The sequence below is a fragment of the Microtus pennsylvanicus genome, chromosome 1 (genome assembly GCF_037038515.1).
Source record: "Microtus pennsylvanicus isolate mMicPen1 chromosome 1, mMicPen1.hap1, whole genome shotgun sequence".
NCBI lineage: Eukaryota > Metazoa > Chordata > Mammalia > Rodentia > Cricetidae > Microtus > Microtus pennsylvanicus.
Genome location: NC_134579.1, coordinates 2,820,463 through 2,836,303, shown reverse-complemented (window position 1 = coordinate 2,836,303; position 15,841 = coordinate 2,820,463).

Here is a 15,841-nt window from a genome sequence, read left to right as displayed (position 1 = left end):
ATAGATATGGATCTTTGTGCATTTTTCTACATGCCAACATTCAGTCATGCCAGCACCTTTTGGATTTTGTGAAAATCGGGAATGAATCTACCTCAAGACTCAGAAATACCAATCTTGGGCACATACTCAAAGCATACTTAATCATACTGCAAGTGCACTCATTCAACTATGTTCATAGCAATATTATCCATAATAACCAGAACCTGGGAAGAACCTAGATGCCCCTCAACTATGGAACAGATGAAGAATAAGTGGTACATCCACACAATAAAGTATAACTCAGCAGTTAAAAAAATGACATCATGAAATTTGAAGGCAAATAGATAGAACTAGAAAAAAAAACTAGCTGAGTGAGGTAACCCAGGCACAAAAAGATAAATATGGTGTGTATTCACTCACAAGTGGATATTAGCTGTAAAGTAAACGATACCCAGTCTATAATCCAGAGGCCCAGAAAAGTTAGGTAATGAGGAAGGCCCAAAGAGAGACACATGGATGAATCTGGTAAGGGAAAATAAAAGAAACATCCTGCATGAACTGCAGACAAGGTGTGTGGGGGGGTGATGCAGGATTGGGAACATGAGTGATCTAGTTGTGTGGATTGGGATGGAAGGGCAGAATAATGAAAGAGATATCTTGATGAGGGCATTTTGAGGTTAGGAAGAAACCTGGTGCCAGGCAAACTCCCAGGAATCCACAAGGATGACCTCAGCTAAGACTATGAGCAATAGTGGAGAGGTTACTTGAACTGGCCTTCTGTAATAAGATTGGAGACTATCCTAATTGTCATAAGTGAGCATTCATCTAGTAACTGATGTAAGAAGATACAGAGATCCATAACCAAGCACTGGGGCAAGCTCGGAGAGTACTCTTAGAAAGAGCAAGGATTGTATGAGACAGGGGCATCAAATCCAGAGAGACAGCTGACCTAAACTCATGGAAACTCGCTGACTCTTGATGTACAGCTAGAGGAGCTTCAAGGGACTGACCTAGGCCCTCTGTATGCGGATGACTCTTGTGTATCTTGGTCTGTTTGTGGAGCTCCTAGCAATGGAATCAGGACCTGTCTCTGGCACTTAAACTGGCTTTTTGGAACCAAAATTCCTAAGTGGGTTCCCTTGCCCATCCTTGATGTGGGTGCTGAGGGGAGCTTGGTCCTGTCTCAATGTGATGTGCCCTGATGTGTTGACTCCCTCCCAAGGGAGGCCTGCCCCTTTGTGAATGGAGATGAAGGAGAACATGGAGGGGTAGAAGGGAAGTGTGGGGAGGGAATGGGGAAAGAGGAGGGAGGGGAATCTATGGTTGGTATGAAAAATAAATGAGAAAAACTAAGAAAAATGTTTTAGAAAGAAAATTTATCCTAATATTTGAAAGTTAGAAATTATATAGAACCAAATTCTCAAGCAAAGAATTTATCAGGTTTTCTGATCTCCTCATTAACAATTTTACTGAAAAGGTTAAATATCAATATGCACAAAATCTCAATGATGTAAGAAGTGTTTCCTTCTTTGCTGCCTTAATATCTCTGACTCAAGTTACTTGAGGTCTATTCTATTTCTCTTTTCTTTTATCTTTTATATTTCTTTCTCTTCCTTTTTTCTACTTCTTTTCCTTCCCTTCTCCATTTAATCCATTCCTTTTTCTTTTTTTTTCATGCCTGTATAAATTTCCACATCTCATTAGGAAATAATCAGTCTCTTCTTTCAGTCTTTACACACACAAATTCTATTCTTCCTCTTCTCTCTTTTGCTTTGCTCTTTCAATTTTATTTAATTTAATAATTGGACTCCAATGTCATATTTACAATTAAATGGTAAAAGAAGGGACTGGCAAAGCTGTCCCAAGAATTTAATCAGAAATGTTACTGGGGAGTTGGAAATTATAAATGAAGTTAATGTAATAAAGTTGATTACTAGGAGAGATATAATGTAAGATCTACTAGGCATTAAAGAAGTCTGGATATGAACAAAGTTTCAATTAGATCTCCTATGTTTTTCTGGACACATTAGTACACTATTTTTACTAAATTTTCCTTTAAATCAAAGAACATTTACAATAAGCTAGGGATTTTTCTTTAATTGGGAACATGTCTGAAGTTACATAACACTATGTGGAATAGTGAGAGGCTTATATGCTGTCTGTAAATCGCATGAGAAAGCACTGGTAAAAATGAAATTATTGAAATATATTATAACACTGTTTGATATAAGATAAAATATAATAAGACCAAATCTGCTTGACATTTATAGTTTATAGTCTGATATCACACAATTAATTTCCTCTTTAATGTTTCATCAATAGAACATTATGTTTTTGCTGAGCTCCAAGACTGAAATGCTAATTTTAATAATTACTATAAACTCATTTCCTTTACTTTCTACATACCCCAAATATCCCTGAACTCAAATTAATTTATTGTAATGCATTGGTGCTAACATTGTTCTGTTTTGCCCCACTCAGCACTGAGGGTATTGAACTCATCTCAGTTAAAGCTTTGAAATGTCAATTTGAAAGTATTTACATGGGAAGAACTGTCGATCACTGTTCAGACTTATTGTTTTCACACTCATAATAGAAATAGGTTGCTCTTTAGACACCTCAGGAGTGAAATTATGAATTTTTTAAAAATAATGGCTGAGCATTTTGTTGTTCAAAGTTTTGTATCAACAACATAAGAACTGAACAGGATTCGTATACTTCCACTCTACCCCCGAGTTGAGAGAAATCTCAAGTATAGTAGAATAAGAAACTGGGAGCTAGGGACTTCAGGGTATGTGTTTCTCCAAAGGGAAGGACACTGTTTGATCTTTCCAACAGAATTTTCAAGAAACAAAAACTGAAACCAATATACTTGGTCTGAAAATAACTGCGGTAGTTAAGGTGTGATACCTGAGTTCTCTTTGCTCACTTTTATAATTCCTTCTGGCTATGGCTGCTACTGATTAATTCTGTTACTTGAATTTTGCAGGGGAGACCACTTCAATTTTTGCCCATCTAAAACTTACTTACACTTTTACAGGTTTATTAGTTTAAGGTTTTGGTTGTCTCATGTAATGGTTTAGAGGTAATTAAAGAAATTTTTAGTTTTTCAAAAATATTTTGTAAGTATTTTAGTATGATTCTGGGACTACTTTTCAGTATAATATTGTAGATTAAAATAATTGGTGTGGGGGCTGGAGAGATGGCTCAGAGGTTAAGAGCATTGCCTGCTCTTCCAAAGGTCCTGAGTTCAATTCCCAGCAACCACATGGTGGCTCACAACCATCTGTAATGAGGTCTGGTGCCCTCTTCTGGCCTGCAGGCATACACACAGACAGAATATTGTATACATAATAAATAAATATTTTTTTTTAAAAAAAGAAAAAAAATAAAATAATTGGTGTGATGAAAATTTAAATCAAAACTTGAAAGATTTCTACAAATTTTAAAAACTGTTTATATCTACTTGAGAAATTGTTCTGTTTCTTCCAATGGTTTTCATTTGCTGATTATTTGGAAATTAATATATAGGTTTCTTTCAAGTTAAAATTGAGTGCTTAATTAGTTTAAATTTTATAAAGTTTTTTTTTACTGAAAAAATGAAATATGATCTAAAGCGTTTATGGTGTATAGAGAGCTAATATCCTGAGGTGTGGCATAGAAAAGACAGCAATGCAGATTTTGTTAGCTAAGCAAAGATAAGTGACAAATACTTTAGGAATACAAAGAAAATTCCAGCAATACTCCTCATTAAGTCGTATTTTAAAAGTACCTGGAAAGGGTGATCAAAATACAAAATAATGAATTTTGCCACTTAAAATATGTTAGAATGAGATTAATAAAGTTTCTTTTAATAAGAGCCCTTTGTTTCTAGGTTCTGGCTATTACAAATAAAGCTGCCGTGAACATAGCTGAGCAGGTATCCTTGGGCATCTTTTAGGTATATGCCCAAGAGTGGTATAGCTGGATCTTGAGATAGATAGATTCCCAATTTCTGGGAAAACTGTCATATTGGCTTCGAAAGTGGCTGCACAAGTTTTTACACTTCTACCGTTATGGAGGTTGAACCACATCCTTTCTAGCATGAGCTGTAACTTGTGTTTTTTATCTTAGCCATTATGACAGGTGTAAGATGGAATCTCAGCAATATTTGGATTTGCATTTCGCTGATGACTAAGGACGTTGAACATCTCCTCAAGTGTTTCTCAGCTATTTGAGATTCCTGTATTGAGAATTCAGTTTAGATATGTACCCCATTTTTAAACTGCGTTATTCGTTTTTTTCATGTCTATTTTCCTGAGTTCTTTATATGTTTTGGTTTATATATAAACCAACCCTCTGCCAGATGTGGGTCTTGTGTAGATATTTTTCCATTATGTTGGCAGTGGTTTTGTCCTATCAATGGTTTCCTTTGCCTTGCAGAAGCTTTTCAGTTTTATGGGGTCCCATTTATTAATTGTCAGTCTGCGGTATTGGTGTTCTTTTCAGGAAGTTGTTTTTCTTTTTATTTTTCTTGTTCTTTTTTATTTTATTTATTTATTTATTTTAGTTTATTTATTTATTAAGGATTTCTGCCTCCTCCCCGCCACCACCTCCCATTTCCCTCCCCCTCCCCCGCTCAAGTCCCCCTCCCTCATCTGCTCAAAGAGCAATCAGGGTTCCCTGATCTGTGGGAAGCCCAAGGACCGCCCACCTCTATCCAGGTCTCATAAGGTGAGCATCCAAACTGCCTAGGCTCCCCCAAAGCCAGTGCGTGCAGTAGGATCAAAAACCCACTACGATTGTTCTTGAGTTCCCATTCTTCCTCATTGTCCGCTATGTTCAGCTAGTCCAAATTTATCCCGTGTTTTTTCAGACCCAGGCCAGCTGGCCTTGGTGAGTTCCCGATAGAACATCCCCATTGTCTCAGTGTGTGGGTGCACCCCTCGCGGTCCTGAGTTCCTTGCTCGTGCTCTCTCTCCTTCTGCTCCTGATTTGTACCTTGAGATTTCTGTCCGGTGCTCCAATGTGGGTCTCTGTCTCTGTCTCCTTTCATCGCCTGATGAAGGTTAATATTCATGAGGATGCCTATGTGTTTGTCTTTGGATTCACCTTCTTATTTAGCTTCTCTAGGAACATGAATTATAAGCTCAATGTCCTTTATTTATGGCTAGAAACCAATTGTTCAAGGCTGCTCCCACTTTCTCTTCTTTCAGGCTCAATGTATCTGTATGGTATTGAAGTATTTAATTCACTTGGACTTGACTTTTGTGCAGTGTAGTTGTTGTGAATTTATTTATAATTTTCTATATTCTGATATCAGGTATATCAGCACCATTTGTTCAAGATGCTTTCTTTTTCACGTTGTATAATTTTGACTTCTTTGTCAGAAATCAGGTGTCCATATGAGTGTGGATTTATGTCTGAATCTTTGATTTGATTCCATCAATCAGCATGTCTCTTTTTATGCCAGTACCATTCAGTTTTTATTACTTGATGTCGTGGATCTTGACATCAGGGATGGTGGAATCTCCAGATCTTTTATTGTACAGGATTATTTTAGCTACCCTGAGTTTTTTGTTTTGCCATATGAAGTTGAGTATTCTTCTTTCAAAGTTTGTAAAGAATTGTGTTGGGATTTTAATGCTAATTGCATAAACCTGTAAGATTGCTTTTGGTAAAATGGCCATTTTTACTATGTTAATCCTACTGATCCATGAGCATGAGAGATCTTTCTATCTTCTCATATCTTCTCTAATTTCTTTCTTCAAAGATTTGAAGTTCTTGTCTCTTGATATTCAGGACTTCAGTAACTAAACAATGCCGAGAGCAGGAGAGCTTGTCTTTCTTAGAGAAGGCCACATGGACTGGTTATCTGATACTAGAATGTCAGCCCTGAGCATATACATGCAAGTGGCCTTGTACAGAGTGAGCAGGTTGTACCCTTGTATTCAGAAATATGTGTGTATATGCTTATAAATATAGTATATGGGAAGAAAAGTTATGGGGAAATGATAAAATTTTATTCTAAAGAAATTAAAAGAATTAATTGAAGAAACTTCCCATTTGGATTGGGGAAAGTCTCCAACCATACCTGAGGAACCATTGGAAACTGAGGCTTCTGGAGAGTGGCTTTTTTCTAAGGATGTGCTTACTGTTAGGTTCTCCATATCCCAGTGAGTGAATCCACATTCATGTGCCCTTGGGTGGTACTAACTGGACTCTGCAAGTTAAATATAAATATGAATAAATTTAAATGTAAACAAATACTCTCAGCAGTCCCAGCAGCCTACAAGCAGGCAAGAGACCTGCCTCTAGGCTATGTCCCCACCCCTCCACCCTCTGGACTCTGTCCCTCCAAGACCCACTCTATCACTGAAGCTCATGCACTTGAACATCATACTTATAGCCAGCCTTCTCCTGAAACCTCAGCAGTCTAACATAGGCACAGATTCAAACCATACCAGTTGAAAAAACAGACGAGTCACTGATCTCTCGGCTGGACTAACCCAAAGTCCCAAACCTAACTAAACCCCAGGGTACATTCTGTGTTCTCACCCTCCTATCCCAGTCCCAGCAAGGAAGCTGGACCCTGAGACCACCTCTTGTGGAAGTCCACTGCTCTGGTGCTGTCCCCACAACCTTCAAGCAGGTGAGAGACCTGCCTCCAGACTGTGACCCTGCCCCACTAGCCTCTGGAATATGTCCCTCCAAGACCACAGTAGACTACATAGGCAGAGGCACAAACTATACCAGCAGACTACATAAGCAGGGGTACAAACCACAGCAGTTGAAAGAACAAGCACAGGCATAAGTCACACCAGGTGAAGAAAATATAATTAAATATATTCAACAACTGAAAGAGCAATATGGCACCACCAGATCCCAGTGATCATATGACAGCAAGACCTGAACATTCCAATACAGCTGAAACACAAGAAGGCAGACTTGAAAATTACTTTATGAGGATGATAATGGCTCTTAAAAAAGAAATGAATTCCCTTAAAAAAGTCAAAGAAAGGACAAACAAAAATTGGAAAAAATCCCTTAACGAAATCGAAGAAACTCAAGAGAAAAGCAATTGAACTGGTGAAGGAAATGGTTCAACACTTGAAAACAGAAATAGAAACAATAAGGGAAGTTAAAGCTGAGGGAATTCTCAAAATAGAAAATCTGGGAAAGCAAAAAGGAACTGTAAGCCTCCCCAATAGTTAGAAACATGCATGAGATAATTGGCCAAGCACTTTTGTAATTAATATAGTGTCTGTGTGATTATTTTGGGCCTAGGTGGCCAGGAAATGAAGCAGCAGACTTAGCCAACAAAATGTCACCCCATGTGGTCAGGAAATCAGAGTGGTGCCCACTGTCTGGGATACGGATCCACATAAACCCGAAAGAAATCATTAACTAAAAGAGGACTTATAGACCCACAAAATGGGAGCCAAGCACGGCTTTTTAGTAGCTGCATTTTGTGTTCAGATAGGCTCAGTTTATTGGCAGTGAACTAAGATACGATTCCTCTAAGAGAAGGCTTCCTGATTCAGCAATAGCAGCAAAAACTGTACAGTTCCTTTGAAAATGCTTTCTCGTTCATGCTAGTTGTACGAACAGCTCCAGCTTTTTTAAGAGGTCAAACACTTGAATAAGGTTTATGAGCAGAGTGCTACAATTTGCTTAATGGCAGCATAGATCTGTTGTGTGCCTGGAACTGGGGCTGTGAGCATGGTTCACAGAGTTGACGCTGAATAGACCTCTGCCATGTTGGACTGGGTGGAGCCAAAAGGCAAAAAGCCTCAGTCCTAGCCATGTCACTTGGCATTTTAAGAAGGACTCCTGAACAAAAAAGGATTATAGATAAGCAATAGAACAAAATCAGACATAAAAGACTCCTAAACAAGACACAGTATTTAAAAAAACTGTACATAGGCTTGGGAGAAGAGAAAAAGAATATAGAGAGTTATAAAAAGAAGTAAAAGGTTTTCTTTAAAAAAATAAAGCAAAGTCTTTAAAGGGACAGAAAACAGACAGTCATAGATTAAAGGAGTAAAAAAATGAGCCACATAAAGATGAAAATACACAGAGAGTCTGTATTATATATATTATTGTGTTTTCTTTGAAATTTTTTCCTGTGAATGAGCTAAGTAAAGAGAGACATTTTATTATGGCTGTTAAGCTAAACCAACATACAACTTGACTCAAAATTTGAGTCTAAGGATATGTTGCTTTGGAAAAGAATTTCTGATTTGTTTCCACAGAAGATGAGATCCTGAGGATTCCTTCCAGACTAATGTGGTTTTATGGAACAATACCCCCTGAAAGGTCCCTGTGAACCCTAAAAATACTTTGCCCCAAACTAGCAGGAAGCAGTTTGGAGAAAATTATGTCCAAATTCCCAAAATAATTTTTTATAATTGTTTGTTTTCATTTAACGTAGGATTATTATAAGTGATTAATGGTCACAATCAATTTCTCAAAAAAAACAAACAATGGGGATATGCTATAGAGATGAATACTTTGCAATGATATGGATCATGGTTTATTGATACAAATTTAAGGTCAATTTTGTTATATATATATATTTCTGCTTTTAGTTAAGGTGTTGTGTTTGTGCAGCTCATTAAAAATGTAATGTAAAATTAAGAAATGCAGGTTAATAGTCATCTCTAATAGTTAAGCTTGTAGTCATCTATAATAGTTAAGCTTATAGTCATGTTAGATGTACAGAGATATATTTCAGATGGATAGGTATTCTGCAAACCTTTAAATGACCTACTGAATATGGGTGGGTCTAATCAAGAGACATTGTATATGTGTTTGAAATTTTCAAAGAATAAAAAATGTATTAAAGCCGGGCGATGGTGGCACACGCCTTTAATCCCAGCACTCGGGAGGCAGAGGCAGGCGGATCTCTGTGAGTTCGAGACCAGCCTGGTCTACAGAGCTAGTTCCAGGACAGGCTCCAAAGCCACAGAGAAACCCTGTCTCGAAAAACCAAAAAAAAAAAAAAAACGTATTAAGTAATTGTTTTCATTAAAGTATATTTTAAAAGGAGACTGCTCTTTTGTTCCCTGCCACCCAGACCCACACAGAAACTATATTAATTACAGTACTGCTTGGCCAATAACTTCTTAGATGTTAAATTAACCCATTTCTATTATTCTGTGGATTGTCACAAGGCTGTGGCTTACAGGGTAAAGTTCCAGTGTCTTATCTCCTTTGGCAGATACATGGTATCTCTCTGATTCTGCCTATTCTCACTCTCTCTATCTCTGTTTGGATTTCCAGCCTGGCCTTCCTCTGCTAAGCCATTGGCCAAATCAGCTTCATTCATTAGCTAATAAAAGCAACACAAATACAAAAGGACACCTGCATCATATCCCCCTTTCTGTCTAATTAAAAAGGAATGTTTAAACTTGAACATAGTAAAGCCTGGCTAGCTCAGTCAATAGAGCATGAGTTTCTTAATCTCAGGGTTGTGGGTTCGTGCCCCATGCTGGATGCCATTACATAAATGGAGACTGCTCTTTCATTCCCAGCCACCTAGACCCAAACAATCACACAGAAACTATTTTAATTATAATACTGCTTGGCCAATAGCTTAGGCATATTTCTCGCTAGTTCATACATCTTAAATTAACCTTTTTATATTATTCGGTGTCTCGCCATGAGGCTGTGGCTTTCCGGGTAAGGTTCCAGTGTCTGTCTCCTTTGGCAGCTATATGATGTCTCTCTGACTCTGCCTACTCTCTCATATGTATATATATATATATATATATATATATATATATATACATATATATATATCACATATTTATATATACATACATACACACACATATATATGTATATATGCTTTATTCATTAGCCAATAAAAGCATCATATATACATCATATATTTCTAATGAAAATACAAGATCTATTCTAACATGGTGTTTACAATTGTTTGAATATAATTTGAGTGGGCCTCAATGGGCTTATCTGTTACAAATTGATTGTTGTTAGGAGGTCTTAAAGTAATGGATACTTTCTCTTTTCTTTGTGGATATAGGATCTTTGGGAGATAGAGTTAGAAAACATGCAATGTAGAAACTTCATGATTGATACTGACTTCATAACTGAAGATAGAGAGATCCCCTATACGTGTGTATATTCTGTATTTTTTTCTTATTCAGGCTAGGACTCTATTGAAATGAATGCCATCACCAGATGCAGCCACATGACCTGAGACATCCACAGATGAGCTACTTTAGTCATTTTAATAAACATTACAGTCTTTATAATATGTTGTTGGAATATAATATAGATGCCTATAGATTTTATCCCTTTTAATACATAGCAAATACTATTGTAATATTTGTTTTTATTTTTCTAGAATGAAAGAAAATGGAGAAATAAAGAATGAATTCAAGAAAGATGAGGAAAAAAGAAAATAAAGAGAAGGTAAATGCTTTATTTGAAGATTTGTATATTTTGTAACACAGGTACTTCCAGAGATGTTGGTATCTACCTTTGCATGGGAGACCCTAATGGAGACTTAGGGCGCTATCTGCTTGATCAGCTCATTAGAGTCAGGGCAATTTACAGTTCGGGCTTTGTTCATGTTCTCTAGCCCCATATAATTTTACTGATGTTTTAAATTCTAGCTGCTGGTTTCTGGATCTCACTGCCTGAAGTTTATGTGTGGACATGTGCTTCCCTTCTACCTGAGCTACAAATAACAAGACAATATTCTTCTTCCCATAGAACCCAAGCAACAACTGACTACAGCTAGTATACAAACTCATCATCTCCTTATGGGGTACATCAGGAGTCTATGTTCTTTCTCATCAGGGTTGAGCTGCAATGATGTAATGTAGTGTGTTTTAGTGAATGGGACACACATGGTTGTTTCTCCTTTCCTTTGTTGATTTTCCACACCTCTCTAAGTGTTTCCTTAGATAAACTCATAAAATTATTTCACTGAGTCTTTTCTATATGAAGGAACCTGTGGATTTATCTTTCTGTGATCTTTCCGTGTTTTAAGATAAAATCCACATGCTTTTATTCTGCTTTTTTCTTTTTCACCCCAACAGGATTTTCCATAAGCTACTTACAATCTTGGATGTTTCTATTCTTTTGTTCATTTTTTTTACAATAAATCCTTGTCAAATATCTATGGCTATTGAAGATTATTTTCAATATATATCTCCATTATCCAACTGAGAATATGTGTTCACTATAGAATTGAGAAACAATGTGCCATAAGAAAGCCATATAGAAACTGTGTCTTGTATAAAGACAACAAAGTCAGCCACCTACCTAAACTTGTTCTTATCTATAATGAGAATTGCCCTCTCTACAAGAGGCAACATGACAGCAAAGAAATAGGAACAAAGATGCAAGGGAGAATACACATAACAAAATGTTCCACTCCATAGTCCCTCTGGAGATGTGCAATGTACATTGTGTTCGACTATGATAAAAATGATGCCACCTATATTATTTCTTCAGAGTGCTGCTAAGTCTCACAGGAACTAGTTGCAAAAAATTATATCTGTACTCTGGCTTCTGAGAACTATTTTGAGCATTGTGCCAGTATTAGGATAGCCTCTGCATTTACACAGGTGCCTGAATGTCACTATAGATCTTTTGATTTCAGTTTGCTAGTACTTAAAGTAAAACTTTTTCCAAAACCAGAAGAGAAATCAGACAAGGATACATTGATGAGGTCAAAACTGAATCTTGAAATAGTACAGGCCAGTCAAGGCATGGTTTTTCTCCGGCTACCATCACAGTCCTATTTTGTCATTAAAAGGTGATATCAGAGAAGCATTTTTATTCTACTCAGAGTTCTAGGGTAGTTTTCCATAGTGTTTAACCTATGCAAATGAAGAGAATGATCTCTTTGAGAAAGGACATTTAATGGTAAAGGACAATTAATTCTAGATTTTTGGAGATATCAAGGAAGAAGTATGTGGTGTATAAGATTGTTTTTGATATATAGACCTGCTGAATCAGCAAGCTATTCTATCTGACATTTTGTCTGGGGTTTGAAAAATTTAAAAAGAGATGTGATTGTTATATGATGTGGCTAAAAATGGTGCTTTGAGGAACAGAAATCAAACAAACTTCTTTTTAATAAATTTTAGTTAATCTTTTCAACTTTTTGAGGGTACCAACATTATTATTAATTTTTATTGAGCTCCATGTTTTTCTCTGCTCCCCTTTCTGCCTCTCCCCGCCCCTTCAACCGTTCCCCAAGGTCCCCATGCTCCCAATTTACTCAGGATATCATGTCTTTTTCTACTTCCCATGAAGATTAGATCTATGTATGTCTCTCTTAGGGTCCTCATTGTTGTCTAAGTTCTCTGGGATTGTGATTTGTGGGCTGGTATTTCTTTCTTTTTTGTTTTGCTTTATATTTCAAAACCACTTATGAGTGAGTACATGCAATAATTGTCTTTCTGGCTCTGGGTTACCTCACTCAATATGATGTTTTCTAGCTCTCTCCATTTTCCTGCAAAATTCAAGATGTCATTATTTGTTTCTGCTGTGCAGTACTCCATCGGATAAATGCACCACATTTTCCTTTTCCAATCTTCGGTAGAGGGGTATTTAAGTTGTTTCCAGGTTCTGGCTATGACAAACAATGCTGCTGTGAACATAGTTGAGCACATGTCCTAGTGGCAAAATTATGAGCATACTTAAACATAATAAAGGCAATATACAGCAAGCCAACAGCCAACATCAAACTAAATAGAGAGAAATTCCCAGCGATTCCACTGAAATCAGGAATAAGACAAGGTTGGACATTCTCTCCATATCTATTTAATATAGTTCTTGAGGTCCTAGCCAGAGCAATAAGAAAACAAAAGGAGATCAAAGGAATACAAATTGGAAAAGAAGTTAAACTCCTACTATATGCTGATATGATAGTTTACATAAGCGACTGCAAAAATTCTACCAAGGAACTTCTACAATTCATAAACACTTTCAATAATGTAGCAGGATACATGATTAACTCAAAAAATTCAGTAACCCTCCTCTACACAGATAAAAGGGCTGGGAAAGAAATCAGAGAAACATCACCCTTCACATTAGCCACAAATAGCATAAAATATCTAAAAGTAACTCTAACCAAATAAGAAGAAGACTTGCATTACAAGAACTTTAAATCTTTGAAGAAAGAAATTGAAGAAGACACCAGAAAGTGGAAAGATCTCTCATGGTCTTGGGTAGGTAAAATTAACATAGTAAAAATGGCAATCTTACCAAAAGCTATCTACAGATTCAATGCAATGCCCATCAAAATCCCAGCAAAATTCTTCACAGACCTTGAAATAAAGGTACTCAACTTCATATAGAAAAGCAAAAAACCCAGAATAGCCAAAACAATCCTGTACAATAATAAGAACTTCTGGAGGCATGACAATCCCTGACTTCAAACTCTACTACAGAACTACAGTACTGAAAACAGCCTGGTATTGGCATAAGAACAGATAGGATGACCAATGGAACCAAATCTAAAACCCAGATATTTATCTACACAACTTAGAACACCTGATTTTTGACAAAGAAACAAAAAATATCAAATGGAAAAAAGAAAGAATATTTAACAAATGGTGCTGGCATAACTGGATATCAACATGTAGAAAAATGAAAATAGACCCATATCTATCACCATGCACAAAACTCACGTCCAAATAGATGAAGGACCTCAACATAAAGCCAGCCACATTGAACCTTATAGAAGAGAAAGTGGGAGGGTACCAACTTTCATAATTATTTTGGTTAAAATTAAAAGCTACTCTCTTTTTATATGCTTGCTGTCACAGTATCTGAACAAAAGTCTTCTGATTTTTGTTTTAATCTCTTCTTTGTTACCCGTTCTCATACATGAATTACAGGTGAATTACTTTTCTTATGAAGTTGTTTTATTTCTATGAATGAAATGGCTACCAATTCATAAGGAGGAATCATAATTTTTCTGTTAATAGGATCATGAAGCATAAATAGGATTTGACTATAAAAGATGAGTAACTGGCCAGCTAAATTTTTATTGCTGAATAGGTTTTTAGTATCATTCAATATTTAAATGTATTTTAGCAAAGACTTTTTCAGATGAGCACAAACATGCTTATTTATGTATGGACATTTGTGCGTGCATGCATATGTGTTTGTGTTTGTGTACATGTTGAATGGAAAACTGAACTTTTTTCAGCATTAATTTTGTATCCTCCAACTGAAAACAGATGTGAAAACATTTAGAAACACTTAGAAGAGCAGAATTGCCAGGAATAGATTAGCACCTAAGATTGGAAAGTTGTTTAGCTAGAATTTCAGTGGATTTTTTCTTTATATCCTTCCTTACTCCACCCCATACTCAATATTTCACAGATACTCTCTTTCTTCAAGAATCTCAGTAACTTTGATTTTGATGGCTCATTCTTTCGGTACTAGAAGATCTGCCCTTTTCTAAGAAGAGCATTTTTCTTTCTGATATTGCAGCCATGAGATTATGTCTCGCACACTGTGCCCCAGTGTCTGCCCTCAGTGCGCTTGAACCCAGTTACCAAGCTTCGGGCAAGGGAGCTGGAGGTTAAAATACACAAATACACACAGACAGAAAGACAGAGGCCCTAGTCATCCTTGAATTCCCCAAGAATGCCCCCTTTATTGTGTTCAGGGGCAGATTATATAGAGATAGCCAGGCCCCAGCCAAACCCACCAGAAACTACTCTCCTGCCATCAGGAACTCCTGAAGGTCTCATGCTCAGAGCAGCTGTAGGCACTTAGATCAGGGGATTACAAGAAATTCAGGATCTGGGGTCTCACTGCTCCCAACAAGATTACACTTTGTGGATGGAATTTTCTTTTCCTGTGCATTCAAATCAGTCTCTGAGGAGTCAGATTCATATTGTCATAGGAAGCACATTTATAAGGGATAGCCTCATAGGCATGTCCCAGCCAATTATCTTATTTTCATCAAACCAACATTTGTAGGTTAAACAGACAAGAGAAAAAAAAACCTGAGAAGGCACAGAAGCTGCTGAGTAACCTCTTAGAAACTGAAAGGTCTTCTGCATAGAAAAATTATAAACAAAAACGGATTTTAAAATTCAATGTAAATGCAAAAATACCCAGTTTTAAAATTAATACAAGAAAGCTTTGAGACTTAGGCAATGTGGATGGAAAATCTTATGCTGAGTCCATTTCCCCAAATATATATTCTTTCCAGTTTTTCTACTCATTATTACTTTTTTCCTTTTATGTTTATTTTAACTCTGATTAGAAGTAGTTACTGTCCAGATAATTCACAAAGCAATACTTGTTCATTTTTTTTTATCTGTAGACAGGCTTCTTTCCCACCAATTTACTTTGGATTTATTTATTGTCCCTCTTTTACTTCTGTCTTCTTTACAGCTACAGAAACTTGGAAGGGTCATGGTTTATGTCCAATTTTTCCCTTCCATCTCCCCTTTTACAAAATTTCATTTCTTTGAACTCATTCTACAGGACATTTATGTTTTGAAAAATGAGACAGACTGTGTTAAGCACTGTTCATTACCACTGTATTCTTCTGTTTTCCCATTGTAAGAAATCCTGAATGCCATGTTCTATTGTGAATGTGTCAACACAAAATGAAAGAGCAGTTTAAGGCCTCTGTTCATTTCCTTTCTATTATCCTACAAAGTATTTCATATTTTGAAATACTCTCCATTCATGAAAGAAAAATTAAAAGTCTGTATCGTTTTCTCCTTTTAGAAAAATAAGACAGTAACTTTTCATTTAACCCTCTTTTTTATTTAAAAAAATCTTAAATGTAAAACAAGTTTTATGGTTTTATGTATTAAGGACCAAAAAAAAATAATAAAGCAAAAAACCATGATACAATGCCTGCTAT